Genomic DNA, 15356 nt, shown 5'->3' with positions numbered 1-15356 from the left:
TACGAGCATGCATTGTGATGGTCGCGATGGTCGAGACCATCGCGACCATCGAATTTGCGAGCCGGAGCCTGCGGCTGAGGTTTTCAACCGCAAGCTCCGGAGTGATTTTGGCTCTATCAGAGCCAAAATTACTCCCACTGACATCACTAGTGATGTCAGTGGGCCGGCTTCTGACGGGAGGCGTTCCCGTGGGAACGCCCCCGTCAGGGAGGCACGCCCCCGGCACACCCACCAAAGGGGGCGTGCTGTCAATCAACATTGACAGCACGCCCCCTTTGATCGGACACAACGAGCGAAGGACTTTCCTTCGCTCGTCGCATCTGGCGCATGCTCACGACGGAGCTCCCTCCGTCGTGCGCATGCTCAGTCCATAACATCGACACACTTGCGAGCGGACAGCCGCTCGCGAGTGGGTCTGAATCAGGCCCTTAATACTTTAAATCCAATTTCCAACACTTTTTATTTTTTTACCCAATTTCATGTCATTATTGGCCAAATTAAGTTAATTAATCTTCATTGCCTAATTAGTCATTAAGGAGGATGCTCAATGGGCTCTGCACTTAGGGCCTGATTCAGAGCCGGACGCTCTGACCAGAGCGCTCGCTCTTATTCAGTTCACTCCTAACTTAAAATGGAGTGGCCTCCTGGCCGCTCGCATAGCTGTGGGTGACCACCCACAGCATATGTGAGCGGCCAAAAAGATGGTCGCGATGGTCAAGACCATCACGAGCATCGGGCTTGCGACGAGACCCTTGTGGTAGGGTCTCGTTGCCACAAGCCCTGGAGTGATTTTGGCTCTATCAAAGCCAAAATCACTCCCAATGACATCACTAGTGATGTCAGTTGGGCCAGACTCAGACGGTAGGCGTTCCCATGGGAACGCCTCCATCTTGCAATCACACCCCCAGCACACCCACTAAAGGGGGCATGCTGTCAGTCACCATCGACAGCATGCCCCCTTTAGTGCGAGACCCAAATTCGGGTCTCGCGCGTGCGCACGACTGAGCTCCCTCCATCGTGTGCATGCACATTGGGTTAACATCGACCCGCTTGCGAGCGTCCTGTGCTCGCGAGCGGGTCTGAATGACCCCCTTAGTCCCAACATATTTTCTCAAAAATAGGGATTTTGCACAACTTATCTACTACTCAGAGATAGTCAAAAGTAATTCCTATACAGTTTTCGGCTATGCGAGTTGGATATCTGATTAGCAGGGGCTGCCTTGCCCCCAATAATTAGCTTAATGAATGGACCCCTCTGTTTATGAAATGGGTGTTTCTGACTGTCAACTGAATGCTTACCTTTAGAATGCAAGCAAGAGATCTGTTTTGTGTGAGTGACATGGGAGTGTTTTGGAGGTGTAGCCAGAGATCCGCAACTTTTATGATAAATCTTTTGTACCCAGCATCAGGTAGGTATATGTAACAATGCTAATAATGATGGTTTCAGCTGCAGACAAAAAAATAATGTCCAGTGTGTCTGTGCACAAGGATTCATACAGATATTTGCATTATAATAAGCTAGTACATTTGTCTGCCACAGCCAGTTGAACTTGTGTCTGCTCTCCATGTGACTCAGAATCAGGCCCAATATAGTGATGAGACACAATTGAAGCAAGGAGCTAATGTGCGGTACACAGGCAAGCCTTTCTCACAATCCTAAGTGGGGTACATACAGTACATTATGAGACCAACCATCCAATTTGTGGCTGTTCATTGTGATTATTGCACATTGTGTTCACAGTACCCTGGGCTAGTGGTCATTCAAAACCAGTAGGTATGTTCCCAACCCTGATTAGATGATTTTGTACAACAAATGTAGTGTGTACAGAGATTGCCCAACATAATGCATTTAAAAATGTCACCTTAACATTATTTAGAGACATTTATGGTTCATATAGGGATGATAGTGTGTACAGTCGAAATTGGATGTATATATATTTGTTTCCTATATTTCTTTGCAAATCTTGTCATAGATGTATATTGATCGGTGCATACTTGTATTCTTTTGACCACACTAGCTGGATCCAATGATGCTTTAGTGTTCTTCTCCCTTTTCTGTTTCCTATAGAAATCATGTGGACTCAGAAATATTTATACTTTAGTTTCCAAAAGAGAAAGCAGATCTCTTATTGTATTGGTTGTTTGGTTAGAAATCCTTTTTCCTATGTTCAATTTTCCATTACCTGTCTCCATATGAGCCTGCATCTATAGTAGTTACAAATCAAGAGAATAAAGTGAAAACAGAAATGTAACACTTTATGTTGGTAATATTTATTTTTGTCCCACAAATTCAAAAAGACATCCAAATTAGAAATAAAATAAAAAACACTTAATTTTAACAGTTTTTTTTATAAGAATGGAACAGTATCCACAGACAGTCAGTGCACACAATGGTATATTTTAGTCCTATACATATGCATGTTTCCAGAAACTATTTCTGGAATCAAATGGTAAAGATAAAATGACAGAATGATAATTGCATGAATAATTCTTGAAAGCAATTTGCATCCACCCCATATCTTGATTTACAAAGAATAACAGTAGCTTTCTTGACCGGCTTCTATGCAGCTGGATATGTGACTCCTATTATAGTTAAAGCTTAAAACATCCAAAGAAATTTTGTTTTCTGAATCAAACTATTTTATGTACTAGTAAAAGGTGACAGCTAAAACAAGCAATTCAGTTGAAAGAAGCATGGAAAACCACTAAAATAATGTGAAATAAATTAAAAAAAGAAAGTAGAAAGTACTTAGGCAACTTTCTAAGTATGAATATAAAAATAGTTTTGTATTATGGAAAACAAATAAGCTTAGGATCCAAAAAAGTGCATATTACTATATATCATCATTGTTTTCTATTTTGTTTTTGCCCTCCCCCACTGATGCTGTGCTTTCTGCTGGCTGTCCCTTTACCTATGATGCTGTGCTTTTTGCTGGCAGGCCCTCCCCCAGGACTAGCCCTGCACTAAACAGAGGAGGAGGAGTAATGTGCAGTCTTTAAGTTAAAAGACTGCACATTTCACATCTTCCTCTGTGCATTCAGGGGCTATGCAGTATTTTGCTATAATGCACAGCCCCTTCCCCCTGTTACACTATGGTGCCACCTACTGCTCCCTAGGGAAGGACATCAGAAGCCAATGGTTAGCAACCATCAATACTTCCGATTCAATAGAGGCACTTTTTCCATCAAATAGTGGGATTTTGATGGTTGCCAGCCATCAGATGCAGATTTTTGATGCCCATCGGATGGCTGGATGTGGGGGTAGCACAGACTATTGTTCTGCAGAGAATAGCATCAGGTAAGCAGCAAGAAAATAGATGCTGTTTGCATGTGCATCAATTCACAGTGCAGGGGGATCCTGGGGCAGCCCAGCATTTCGGAGTGCTGGGCATGCCCCGACTGTGACATAAATTTGGGTGAGGTGAAGCTCTGCCCCCAAATAGTGCAAGTGCAAAGCTATGACTGCTTATATGCATATGCAAAGTATAACCATTGTGATGGTTATACTATTATTGATTCTAGCACCCTGCACCTGTCACAACCATGCAGTTTCTCTTTCCTGCCTTTGGTGTCACTCTCTGCTCTGGTTCTTCTAACACACTCCGCTGATGCAACAAACTGCTGAGATACAGAATGGAGTGTGCTGGAAGCACCAGAGCAGAGAGTGACACCCCTGGCAGCAAAGAGGAACTGCACTAGATGTGACAGGTGCAGGGTGCTAGAATAAACACTTGTTATACCATCAAATGGTTGTGATGCAATGATTTGTTGCCATTGCATTGCTGGATTTGATGTCATAAGCCCAGCAAACATTCAATGCTGGGCTTCCCATGTCCATTCCTACTCCTCCCTGTTGATCCCCCTTCCATTCTTCCACGGTGCCAGCCTCATCTTCCCCATGCTACTGAACCACCTCCGCCCCGCAACAGGTAAGTTGGAAGAGGGAGGGTGGGGAAGGTGCCGCAATTAAATTATATGGAATAATTTACATTCTGACGAACCTGGGGCCACAGTTATGTAGCAAGCACTTACATATTAATAAGGTAGATACAAGTACATTTACAGAGGAGAAGGTCCTAGAAGAACTATCAAAACTGATAGTGGATAAGAGGTACTGGTAACACCATTAACAGCTTTTTCAAATAGTCACTAGCTTTAGGAGTAATTCCAGACTGTTGGAAATGAGCGAATGTAGTCACACTGCAGAAAAGTAGAAGCAATGAAAAGGCTAGTAAATACTGACCAGTGAGCCTTACTGTACATCAGTATTAGGGAGTATGAATAAAAACACTATTAAAAGTAAGAGTTGTGGAACATCTCAAATCAAACAATTTACAAGATTCCAAAAAGCATGGGTTTACTGTGGGGGGAGGAAGGTCATGCCAAATAATCTTAAGTAACAGATCAAGGTGGGCCACAGTTGTAGCTAATCTAGACTTTAGTAAGACTTTTGACATAGTCCCATATCACAGATGGATAAATCAACTTGAAAGTTTGGAATTAGATTCTAAGGGGTATATTTAAAGCTTCTAAAACAGGCAAGTGGTGATGTTGCCCATAGCAACCAATCAGGTTTTGTGTATTATTTTCTAGTATGCAATAGAGTACTGATAACTAGAAACTGATTGGTTGCTATGGGTAACATCACCACTTTTCTGTTTTAGAAGCTTTAATAAATCTACCCCTAATACTGTTAACTGAATAAGAACCAGGTCACATGATAGGAATCAGAGAGTTATAGTAAATCAAGTGCAGTCTCAGGAGGGAAATGTTACAAGTGGTGTACCCAAAGGTCTGTACATGGACCAGTGGTTTTAATAACTTTGCTGACATGGTATTGAAGGTAAAGTATGCCTTTTTGGAGATGTCAAAAAAATATGCAACAGGGTAGACACACCAGGAGGGATAAGACATATGATGAAGGATCTAGGCAGACTAGAGGAATGGTCAAGAACATGGAAACCACAGTTTAATGCAGAAAATGCTAAATCATGCAATTGAGTCTTAAAAACCCAAAGGCTAAATGTAGTATCAAGGGTACAATAATGTAAATTACAGTGGAGGAAAGGGATCTAGAAGTAACTATATCAGGTGTCTTAAAGGCAGGTAAACAATGTAACAAAGCATTGAGAAAGGCAAGTCAGGGAGAGGTATCAGCAGCAGGAAGAAATAAGTAATAATGCCACTGTATAGGTCATTGATACGATGGCATCTTGAATATTGTGTTCAGTTCTAGAGGCCATACAGATGTGTCCTGTTACATCTTTGCTCATAGCATGGAATTCTGGCCTTCTTGCCACAGCATGTCAGTACATGTTATGGCAGATACTTTGCTTTATGTCATGGCATACTGTGTGCCATGAAAGAATACATGCCATGCAATACATAGTTTAACTGCTGGGTGGTGAATGCTTCATGGATGAAAACTACAGTACTGAATACAATATTGTAGCAGTGCATAGTTATCTGTAAGAGGCTGGTCAATCATGTTCAGACAGTGTAAACAGTCACTCCTCATGCTTGAAATGATCACTTTGTGTCAAGAGTACAGTAAACCGCTATAGACATTACTGTATATTGTACAACCTGTAATACGGGCCATCCGTACTGTATACTGTCACTACGTGGTGTAAACATGCCTGGTCAAAAAGACAGAACATTTCAGGTTCAATACTTTTAAAGTATACTGCTCAACTTTATGCATTGCTCCGCACTTTCCTCATCTCTTCATCTCCATATTATGACAACGAGCTCATTAGACTGTAAACTGCTATTGACATTGTATAGTAATGTACATAGGCCCTGATTTAGAGCCGCTTGCTGCTGGCAGGCGCTCGCTCTGAATGTGGGCATCTTTTTTTTTCTCCAGCCACTCGCAGGACTCTGTGGGAGACCATGCACAGCTTGTGCGAGTGGCCAGGAGACCATCACGATTATCGTGACCATCGGGCTTGCGACGAGACCTTGGGGTAGGGTCTAGATGCCACAAGCCAGAGTGGATTCCTGCTCTAATGGAGCAGGAAGTCCACTACTGACATCAGTAGTGATGTCAGTCAGCCCTCCTACAAATGCCAGGTGTTTCTAAGGGAATGCCTGCATTTGTTAGGACAACCCCCCTACCCACACACAAAATGGGGTGAGCTGTCAATCAACATCAACAGCTACCCCATCTTGTTGCAAGCTTCAGTGGGGCTCGCGCACACCGGACACAGCGCATGCACAGTGGGCAGCCATCAGGCCGCTTGCGAGCGCACAACGCTTGCGAGTGGCTCTGAATCTGGCCCATAATCCCTGCTGTAAAGTTTCATACGTCACATCAGAGGATTAAAAATAAATCACTTGGTGTGTGAGTTCTGTCATTTATAAAAATACATACAGGTATCTTTGTTGGACAGAAGATGCACCCCCAGTGCTATATAAAAACAGAGCAATTGAAGTTCAATATTCTTAAGGTACTCCACTGATCTCATTACATTGCTCTCAACTGCCCACCACCTGGCATTTCCGCTATACAGTAGGCATTGTATTGTACAAATTTCAAGGCCATCCGTATTATGCTCGGGAAGTTTTTCATAAAGAGAGATCATGTCAGATTCAATATTTTTAAAATACATTAGTCTGCACTTTCTTCCTCCTTTTCTCTTTGTGTTTGGCCACACAAGTCCCTTTATCACATACCCCCACCATCACTCATTACTATTCAACCCCACTGAGCTCATTGTATGGCTCACCACAATCCCCCACCATCATTCGCTTCTATTCAATGCCACAGGGATCATTGTGCATTATAACCAATGCAGGGAAATAATTCTAATGATCCCATTTGAATGTACAGTATACTCTACTTTTTTGTTAATATAACAGCTGTATACTGGGGGTAATGTGCAATCAGGGAGATTACTAGACTACTCAGGGAGTCAGGGAGATTGCTTCTGATTAAGGTAGTCTCCCTGATAATCAGGGAAAGTTGGCAAATACTGTATGCTGTACAGTACAGCACAGTATGTGTGTAAATATGACTCTGATACTAGCCATAGCCTTCACAGCCATTGACCTCAACACACCTCACTATCATTTACAGTACAATAAGGCAAACAGAATGCTTTCATGCCAGATACTGATTGGCTATATAATTCCAGTAATGTACAGAACTTTACTTACTATGCCTAACTTGGACCCTTAGATGCTGCAGCCAGCTGGGATCTCTCCTGACTAGATTTCTCCACCTCCTTTGAAGGGAGTGGAACATCCATTGTCATCCTTACTTATATAGTATGTCACGGTGGGCATTCATATATACCCACCATTTCTCGCTATTGTTGGTGAGCACCCTGTCCCACCAATGTACCAAGCAGCCATATTGTCAGGAATGAGTAAGTATCAGGATGGCAGGATGCAGGATGCAGGACATTAGGACACCCCACAATGTGTACAATACAATGTTTAATGCAAACTCATTTAGCATAAACTGCAGCTGTTGAAAGCAATATATTGAGTTCAGTAGAGTTCCTTAAGAATATTGAACTTCAATTACTCTGTCTTTAATTAATGCTGGGTGTGCATCTTCTGGCTAACACATATACATGTAGATATATTTCTAAATGACAGAACTCACACACCAAGTGAATTATTTTTAATCATGTAGTGAAGATTTAAAAAAAAAAAAAAGAAAGAAAATATTGATGTCCAAAATGCCATTGTCGCCTTTCAGGTCTCAAACCCGGGACACCCACTCTGTAAGGCGCTCACCTTGACCACTCACTCATACATGCTACCCACTTGGAGAGCCACACCTGTTGTGTATGTGATATGATGTGTGCGACTTTACAGCAGGGAATGTGCACAATACTGTATTATGTCAATAGCGGTTAAGTGTAAATTGCAGCTGAATGGCATACAGTAGCATAGAAATGCCAGGTGGTAGGAAGTTGAGGGGCTATCCGTACTGTATACTGTCAGTATTGAGTTCAGTAGAGTTCCTTAAGAATATTGAACTTCAAGTGCTCTGTCTTTATTTTATGCTGCGTGTGCATCTTCTGGACAACACAGATACCAGTATGTATTTTTATAAAATGACAAAACTCACACACCAAGTGATTTTCTTTTTAATCCTGTAGTGAAGAATCAAAAGATAAAAATAGAAAAAAATACTGATGTCCATTGTCCATTCATGACAAACCACAGTCCAGTATTACTGTATAGTGTAATGAAAGACAGGTTCCATCAGCCAATCAGCAGACCACACTACAAAAGTTTAGTATGCTATTCCATTCCAGCATTGTGCAGTTTAGAAAAAGCAACATACAGTGGACAGAAAGTTGTATTACACACTCCTGCTTTTCCAGTGCTTCAGTACGTTACTTGTGCCTTACTGCAGCATGCTGTGAGATACGTCTCCATGGCATGGCACAACTAGCATGGCATGCTACATGGCATATGGAGCAAAGATGTAGCAGGATACATTTATATCTCCAGAAGGATATAAATATATTAGAGACTGTACAAAGAAGGGCAACTAAAATGGTGCATGACCTACTTCACCAAACTTACAAGGACAGACTAAAAGATCTTAATATGTATAGTTTGGAGCAGAGAAAGAAAAGAGGGGGCATGATAGAAACTTTCAAATATATCAATGGTTTTAACAAGGTACAAGTGGGAAATGTTCTTCAAAGGAATAGAAGTATTAGAACACTAGGACATACACTGACAATGGAGAAAAGTAGGTTCAAAGGAAATTTGAGGACAAATTGCTTCACAAAAATGGTAGTGGTTATGTGGAATAGCCTCCCATCAGAGGTGGTAGAGACTTATACAGTAGAGCTATTTAAACATGCCTGAGATACACTTAAGAATATCCTTACAAAGGACTAAGGATCACATAGGATGGAGGTTACCAAAATGTTTAAAAGGGCAGACTAGATTGGCCAAGTGGTTCCTATCTGCCGTTAAATTTTCTTTTTATATGTTACTATATTATACAAATTAATGGCTTTAAGATACAAGTTGGTTAATTTGTTTTTTTGCCTAAGTTGAACTCAAATACTAATATCAATAAAATAACAGCAATAAGAGCAACATATAATGAAATAGTAAAAAATATTCAATAGCAAAAGAATAGAAAAAAATTAAAATATGAATTATTTTCCACACAAGATCCAATTTTCAATTTACACTGCTAGAATGCAATAATTCATTTGAGCAAGGTCTACTTTATTTTCTTGATGGGTACATAACAGAGTCAAACACGCTTGACACATTTGGATTTTCATTTTAAAAGAAGAGAAGTTCCTTTTGACTGATGTGACAGCTATGGGCTACATTATAAGTACTGTATGCTCGGAAGAGAGTTCATTAATAAATATCTTCATCACAATTCTGCATAGTTTCTTCTATTGACTTTACAAAAAGCCAGGGAGTCAGCCAACCATACCCACTTCTCCTTACGGATAGGAACCTCTAATAATAGTGCTCATTTTAATCAAGGTTAATGCTTAGAACTATAAGTAATGCAATTTGCCTTTACTGCCAAATTTCAATGATTCTGTGTGTGGTTCAGAAGCTACATTATGTGCTTATAAATAATACATATATTTGACTTGTTCAGAGTTGCATGCATCTCTGTGGTTGCACTCATCTATCCATGCATGTGTAGAAGTAAACATTACCACTATCAGTGTAGATATGCCCCAAACAATCATTGGTGCAAGATATATGTCTGAAATCAAACTAATATCTGCAAACACCAAACTCTGAGTATCTTACAATTCCACCCACACGGCAATGACAAGCCCTCAGAACATCCAGCTACATTTATTCAGCTCAAGTAAGAAGCAACTGTGATGCATATAACTATGGAATTGCCAATATTGTAGATGTGTGTACCCTTGTACAAATCTGTCTGCAATGTGGAGTTACTGGAACTCAGAATCAGTCTCTCTCTATTTAAATGCAATTTATATCTTATAATAAAGCAAATTAGTTCACAAGATAACAAAGTTTTAGCAGAAAATACATTAATAAATACAGCAAAGTGTTTGCCCCTTCTGATTTATTCTATTTATGCATATTTATCACACTTTAATGTTTCAGATCAAAATTGAACATAAGAAAAGACAACCTGAGTAAACACAAAATAGTTTGTAAATGATTATTTCATTTATTGAAATATAAGTTGTCCAACACCTACTGTACAGCATTGTGAAAAATTAATTGCCCATCTAAATTTAATAATTGGGTGTACAACCTATAGCAGCAACAACTCCAAAAAAATGCTTATGATAACTGGAGATCAGTCATTCAAATCGTTGTGGAGGAATTTTGTCCAACTTTTCTTTGCAGAATTACTTAAATTCTGGCACATTGGAAGGTTTTTGAGCATGGACTACATCTTTAAGATCCTGTCACAGCATCTCAGCTATAATCAAATCATTCCTTTTTCGAGCCCACCATTAAACTTTAATTTCGTTTTTTTTAGCCATTTATAAGTGGACTTGCTTTTGAGCTTCAGATCATTGTATAACACAATTGTGTTTGAGTTTCAGATAATTCTCCCTCAGTATTTGTTTTTGGTAGTTAGCAGAATTCATGATTTAGTCAATTATGGCAAGTTGCTCAGGTCCTATAGCAGCAAAACATCCCAACACTTTCACACTACAACCACCACGTTTGACTGTTGGTATGATTTTCCTATTGTGGAATGTTGTGTTAGTTTTACACCTGATGTAAAAGGACCTATGTCTTCCACAATGTATTTTTTGGGATGTTCAGGACACAGACAATTATCCCCAAAGACCTGGGATCATCAATGTGTTTTTTGTAAAGTTTGAGTTGAGCCTTTGTGTTTCTCTTTGTTAACAGTGGTTTTCACCTTTCAAATCTTCCATGAATACAATTATTGCCCTGTCTCTTTCTTATGGTGGAATCATTGAATGCTAGTAATTGATGAGGTATGCAATAATCAGTTGTTTTTCAGGGACATTTTGTGACTTCCTAGATGAGTTGTCTATGTGCTTTTGGAGGAATTTTGGTAGGCCAGCCACTCCTGGGAAGATGCACCACTGTTACAAGTTTTCTCCATTTAGAGATAATAGCTCTCACTGTAGTTTTGCTAGAGTTCAAGAGCCTTAGAAATAGCATTGAAACTCTTTCCAAAATTATATATTTCAATAACTTTCTTTCCCCTCTCTTCTGGGATTTGTTGTCAATTGTGGCATACTGTTCTAGTTGTTAAGACCTTTTAGACAACATCACTTTACTGGAAAATTTATATTATACTAGTTTTTAGATTCAACAGGGCTCACAGGAATCAAGCCTTGTTGTCAATTCAATTTCTTTCATTGGTTATATGAGTAACTAAGAGAACAAATACTGTTTTATACAGAGCCAGTTGGTGTTGGATAATTATTTTGCTTCAATAATATAAATTATCATTTCAAAATTGTATTTTTCAATTACTCAGGTTGTTTTTATCTTATATTCAATTGTGTTTGACTATCTGATTCAAATATGTGTGACACATATGCAAAAATAAAATTGTACAAATATTTTCAAGCCACTGCATAGTAGTCTTTTTTTAACATAAGTGTACATATATGATATTTCTTTGTTATTTGGGGTAATTCAATTATAACATCTAAGTTAGACAAAATCCCACCTGTGCAGGCTTTATTACATGCAAAAGAAAAGGTTAATTAAAAAAAATTGTGGCCCTCACTTCAAACTCAGTAACAAGCTCTGGACCACTAAGCCTGTTCTGGTAAAATTAACTAACCCCAAACTGGTTGACAGAAGGGCTGGGATCCCTCAGAAAGTTCGGAGCCCAAAAAATGGGGTCCCCTTTTCAGGGGCTCAACAAGCCTTGGGTTTTCATGCACACCATGGGTTATTGTAATGTTAGTAATAGTAATTAAATAGTTAATAATACAGTATTGTATTTTACAGGCAGACTACAGGTCCCATAAAGCATGTCCTGGCATGATGGCACTTGTGGAACAACAATAGCCAGCATCCCAAACATTGAGGCCCTGCTTGTACCTGTAATCTGCCGGCAAAACAAAATGTTAAACAAAAGACATGACACAAATACCTAATACTGTTTACATTAATTAAAAAAAAACACTCTCCAACACATCCAAATACAAATTCATTCTACAGGAGGCAATCTGATCATAATAATATGATGATTCAAATATATTGAAAATATACTTGCTTCTATCTTCTGAGTGGAATGTTTATTACATGTATGGAGTGTCATACTTAACAGAAGTTTTTATATATATATATATATATATATATATATATATAGAACATGTAGAGGGGCACTCGATATTCCAATGTGATAATGCCGGGGTGCCTACCTTAGAACAATATAGAAATGCGATGTCTGTTAAAAAACAGCAGCAGGCGGCACTCCACGGACTTTGTTGATGAAGAAAAGTGACTTTATTTGCCAATGTTTCAAGACCGGTGCGGCACAGGTCTTGAAACATTGGCGAATAAAGTCACATTTCTTCATCAACAAAATCCGTGGAGTGCCGCCTGCTGCTGTTTTTTAACAGACATCGCATTTCTATATATATATATATATATATATTCAAAAGAAGTTTCAGTCGCTACTGGCGCCAACATTTTTCTTACAACTTCTAAAGTAATTGGCGTGAATTAGTGAAATTTGACACAGACATACCTTGGTCTATGATAAACATGAGGAAGTCATAGCAAGTGTTGAAAATGTTCATTGTTAGCATGCAGGCCAGCTGTTCATGCTTGCATGAAGTGAAGTCCTGAAGTCCAGCTGTTCACCACCTTAGTCAACAGCGCAGTCCAAAATTCAATTAGGGGAACCACACTAACTGCCAATGAGGATGGCAATTGGTGTGGTTCATCTATTAAAAATTTGGACTGAGTTGCAGCCCCACCTATGGAGCCACCACTCCTAGTCAGGAGGTATTCTTGCTACTGACAGTGGTGTTGTGCAATGAGGCATCCACATTCATCGTTTCTGTGTATTACATGCCAATTTGAACCTTTATCAACTCTAGTATATCTGGACAAAAAATACACATTGTTCAGCTGTATACCGGTTCATATCGGCACGTAACACACAGACATGAGGTGGGGCTGTATCAAATTTAATTAAATTACTTCAATTACTTTAAAAGTGAAACACCCTGTATTTAATGTTTTCTATATAGTATCATTATTTATAACCAAAAATTAAACAAAGGGAACTCTACAAAATAAACAAGTCAATCCAGGTGCAGGAAGATAAATTGAATTAAAGAACAAGAAACAACAACACTCTGTACAGTAGTTGTTAGCAAATAAAGCAATTGTTTATATAAAGCAATCTGCACCATTTTGGATCCTAGTTATTTTTTTTCAAGCATTACAAGCAATATACATGACATCCTTTAAATGGATACAAAGAGTGGCAAAAATAATGCAAATTATAGCATAGCATGTCACCAAACAATTTGAAAATAAAAGTGGCACAAAAACAAATAGTAAATAACATGAAAGCAATAAGAAAAAAACATGGGCAACATCAATGAAACATGGTGAGTTGGAGATCAAAGAACAATCCTCATGCAAGGCAATGTAACAAAGTGTATTAGTGGTGGATACAAAGTTTGAGAAAACATAATAACTAAAGAAACCCCAGAAATCTTTGAAAATACAGAGTACTATAAGAACAATTTACATAATCTGAGTGGTCATAGCAACACACAAAGCATAATCAGATTCCACTAGCCACAGTATTGAAACAATATCAATAGTTAGCTATAGCTGTTAGAATTACAATATTTAAGGTATTTACATATAACATGATAGTACTGTTTATAATATTTTAACAGCAATTTATACAGTACAGTTTTTGGCATGAGAAATTAATATTATTGAAAATTTATAAAATAATGCAATACATTTTTAAATAATTCACAGCTAAATGAACTTTATCTGCATCAGCTACATATGCAATTACTAGCAACATGTTACTTTACTGTTATGTAAATTGTTTGCGAATAACTAGCACCATGCAGTCACTGCACAAATGTCTTCAAACTGTTTTATTGTGAGCTGACTTGACATTCTGACATTCAGTTATTATGCATAACATGTGTTTGCTCAGTAGTACCCACTTTCGAAGGACCTACATGCTGTTTGAAAAGATAAAGAATAAAAGGAGACTGGTGTGACAACCTATGTTTTAAGATTGCTAACCAAAAACTCTATATGTGATCTCAAATGATATCAAAGCATACCCACCTTAACGTAGGAGCTAAGTGAAATGAATTTGGTGTATTAACTGAACTTTTTCCAGGTTTGAGAAAGTGCAATTAAAAATAGTTAATTAGCAAGATTACCATAGAGAGTACAGCTGTGATAAATGTCAGTCCTACTACTGGCTGATTCTCTTGTTTTCTTCAATTGTTAAGCTACATATTTACCATCATATGGCCTTTTCAAGACCAAATAAAGCAAATTTCACATTTCATTGCATCTGTTTAAATATGTGGTATTCAAAAGCAAACATTATATACTGTACATACGAAAACAACATTTTATAAACTTTACAAAATAATGAAACTGAAAAGGTTCAGATTTCTTTATTACCAAGTATTGAATTTAAATATTATTTACCATTAAAGACAATGGGATAGAATTTTAGGAAGGGACTATCTGTGGGATTAGCAACATGTTTTATTATTATATTTTTGAACTTCTTATCTCAGTAACACAACAAATACAAATTCTGCTAGAGGCTGTGGATTTTTTTCAGACATGACTTCAATTACCACGGTGAGATTATGACAGCATCAGTTATAAACAGGAGAACACCTGTGTTGGAAATTGAATTATATTGAAGTCATCCTTGCTTGACAAAATTCACATGTGTGATTTCAAATTCAAATCTACAAACAAACATGCTTAAAACATTCTTACATAAAGCTCTTTATTTTGAAAATGAACCTTCTTCCTTCTGTCCAACACTGATCATAATAACTCTTAGTTCTGCAAAAATTCTTAGGCTCACAGTGCCTTGTAGAGCATTTGACAGAATCAATGTTTTCCTCCTCTATAAAGTTTACATGTGTGTAGTGATCTGCAATATTGATACTAGAAAATACATATTTTGTGGTTTAGGGGCCTGTGTATCAAGCTTTTTTTACAGAAAGTTATGCGTAGTTTTTACATATTTTTGGGGAGATGTACTAAGCTCGCCAAAGTGATTAAGTGGAGAGTGATAAATGACCAGTCACTCAGCTCCCAACTGTCATGTTACAGGCTGTGTTTGAAAAATGACAGTTGGGAGCTGATTGGCTGGTGGTTTATCACTCTCCAGTTTATCA

The sequence above is a fragment of the Taudactylus pleione genome, unplaced genomic scaffold (genome assembly GCF_031769625.1).
Source record: "Taudactylus pleione unplaced genomic scaffold, aTauple2 ptg000183l, whole genome shotgun sequence".
In the NCBI taxonomy this organism is placed as follows: Eukaryota; Metazoa; Chordata; class Amphibia; order Anura; family Myobatrachidae; genus Taudactylus; species Taudactylus pleione.
The sequence above is the reverse complement of the archived record's forward strand: the minus strand, read 5'-3'. Positions refer to the sequence as shown.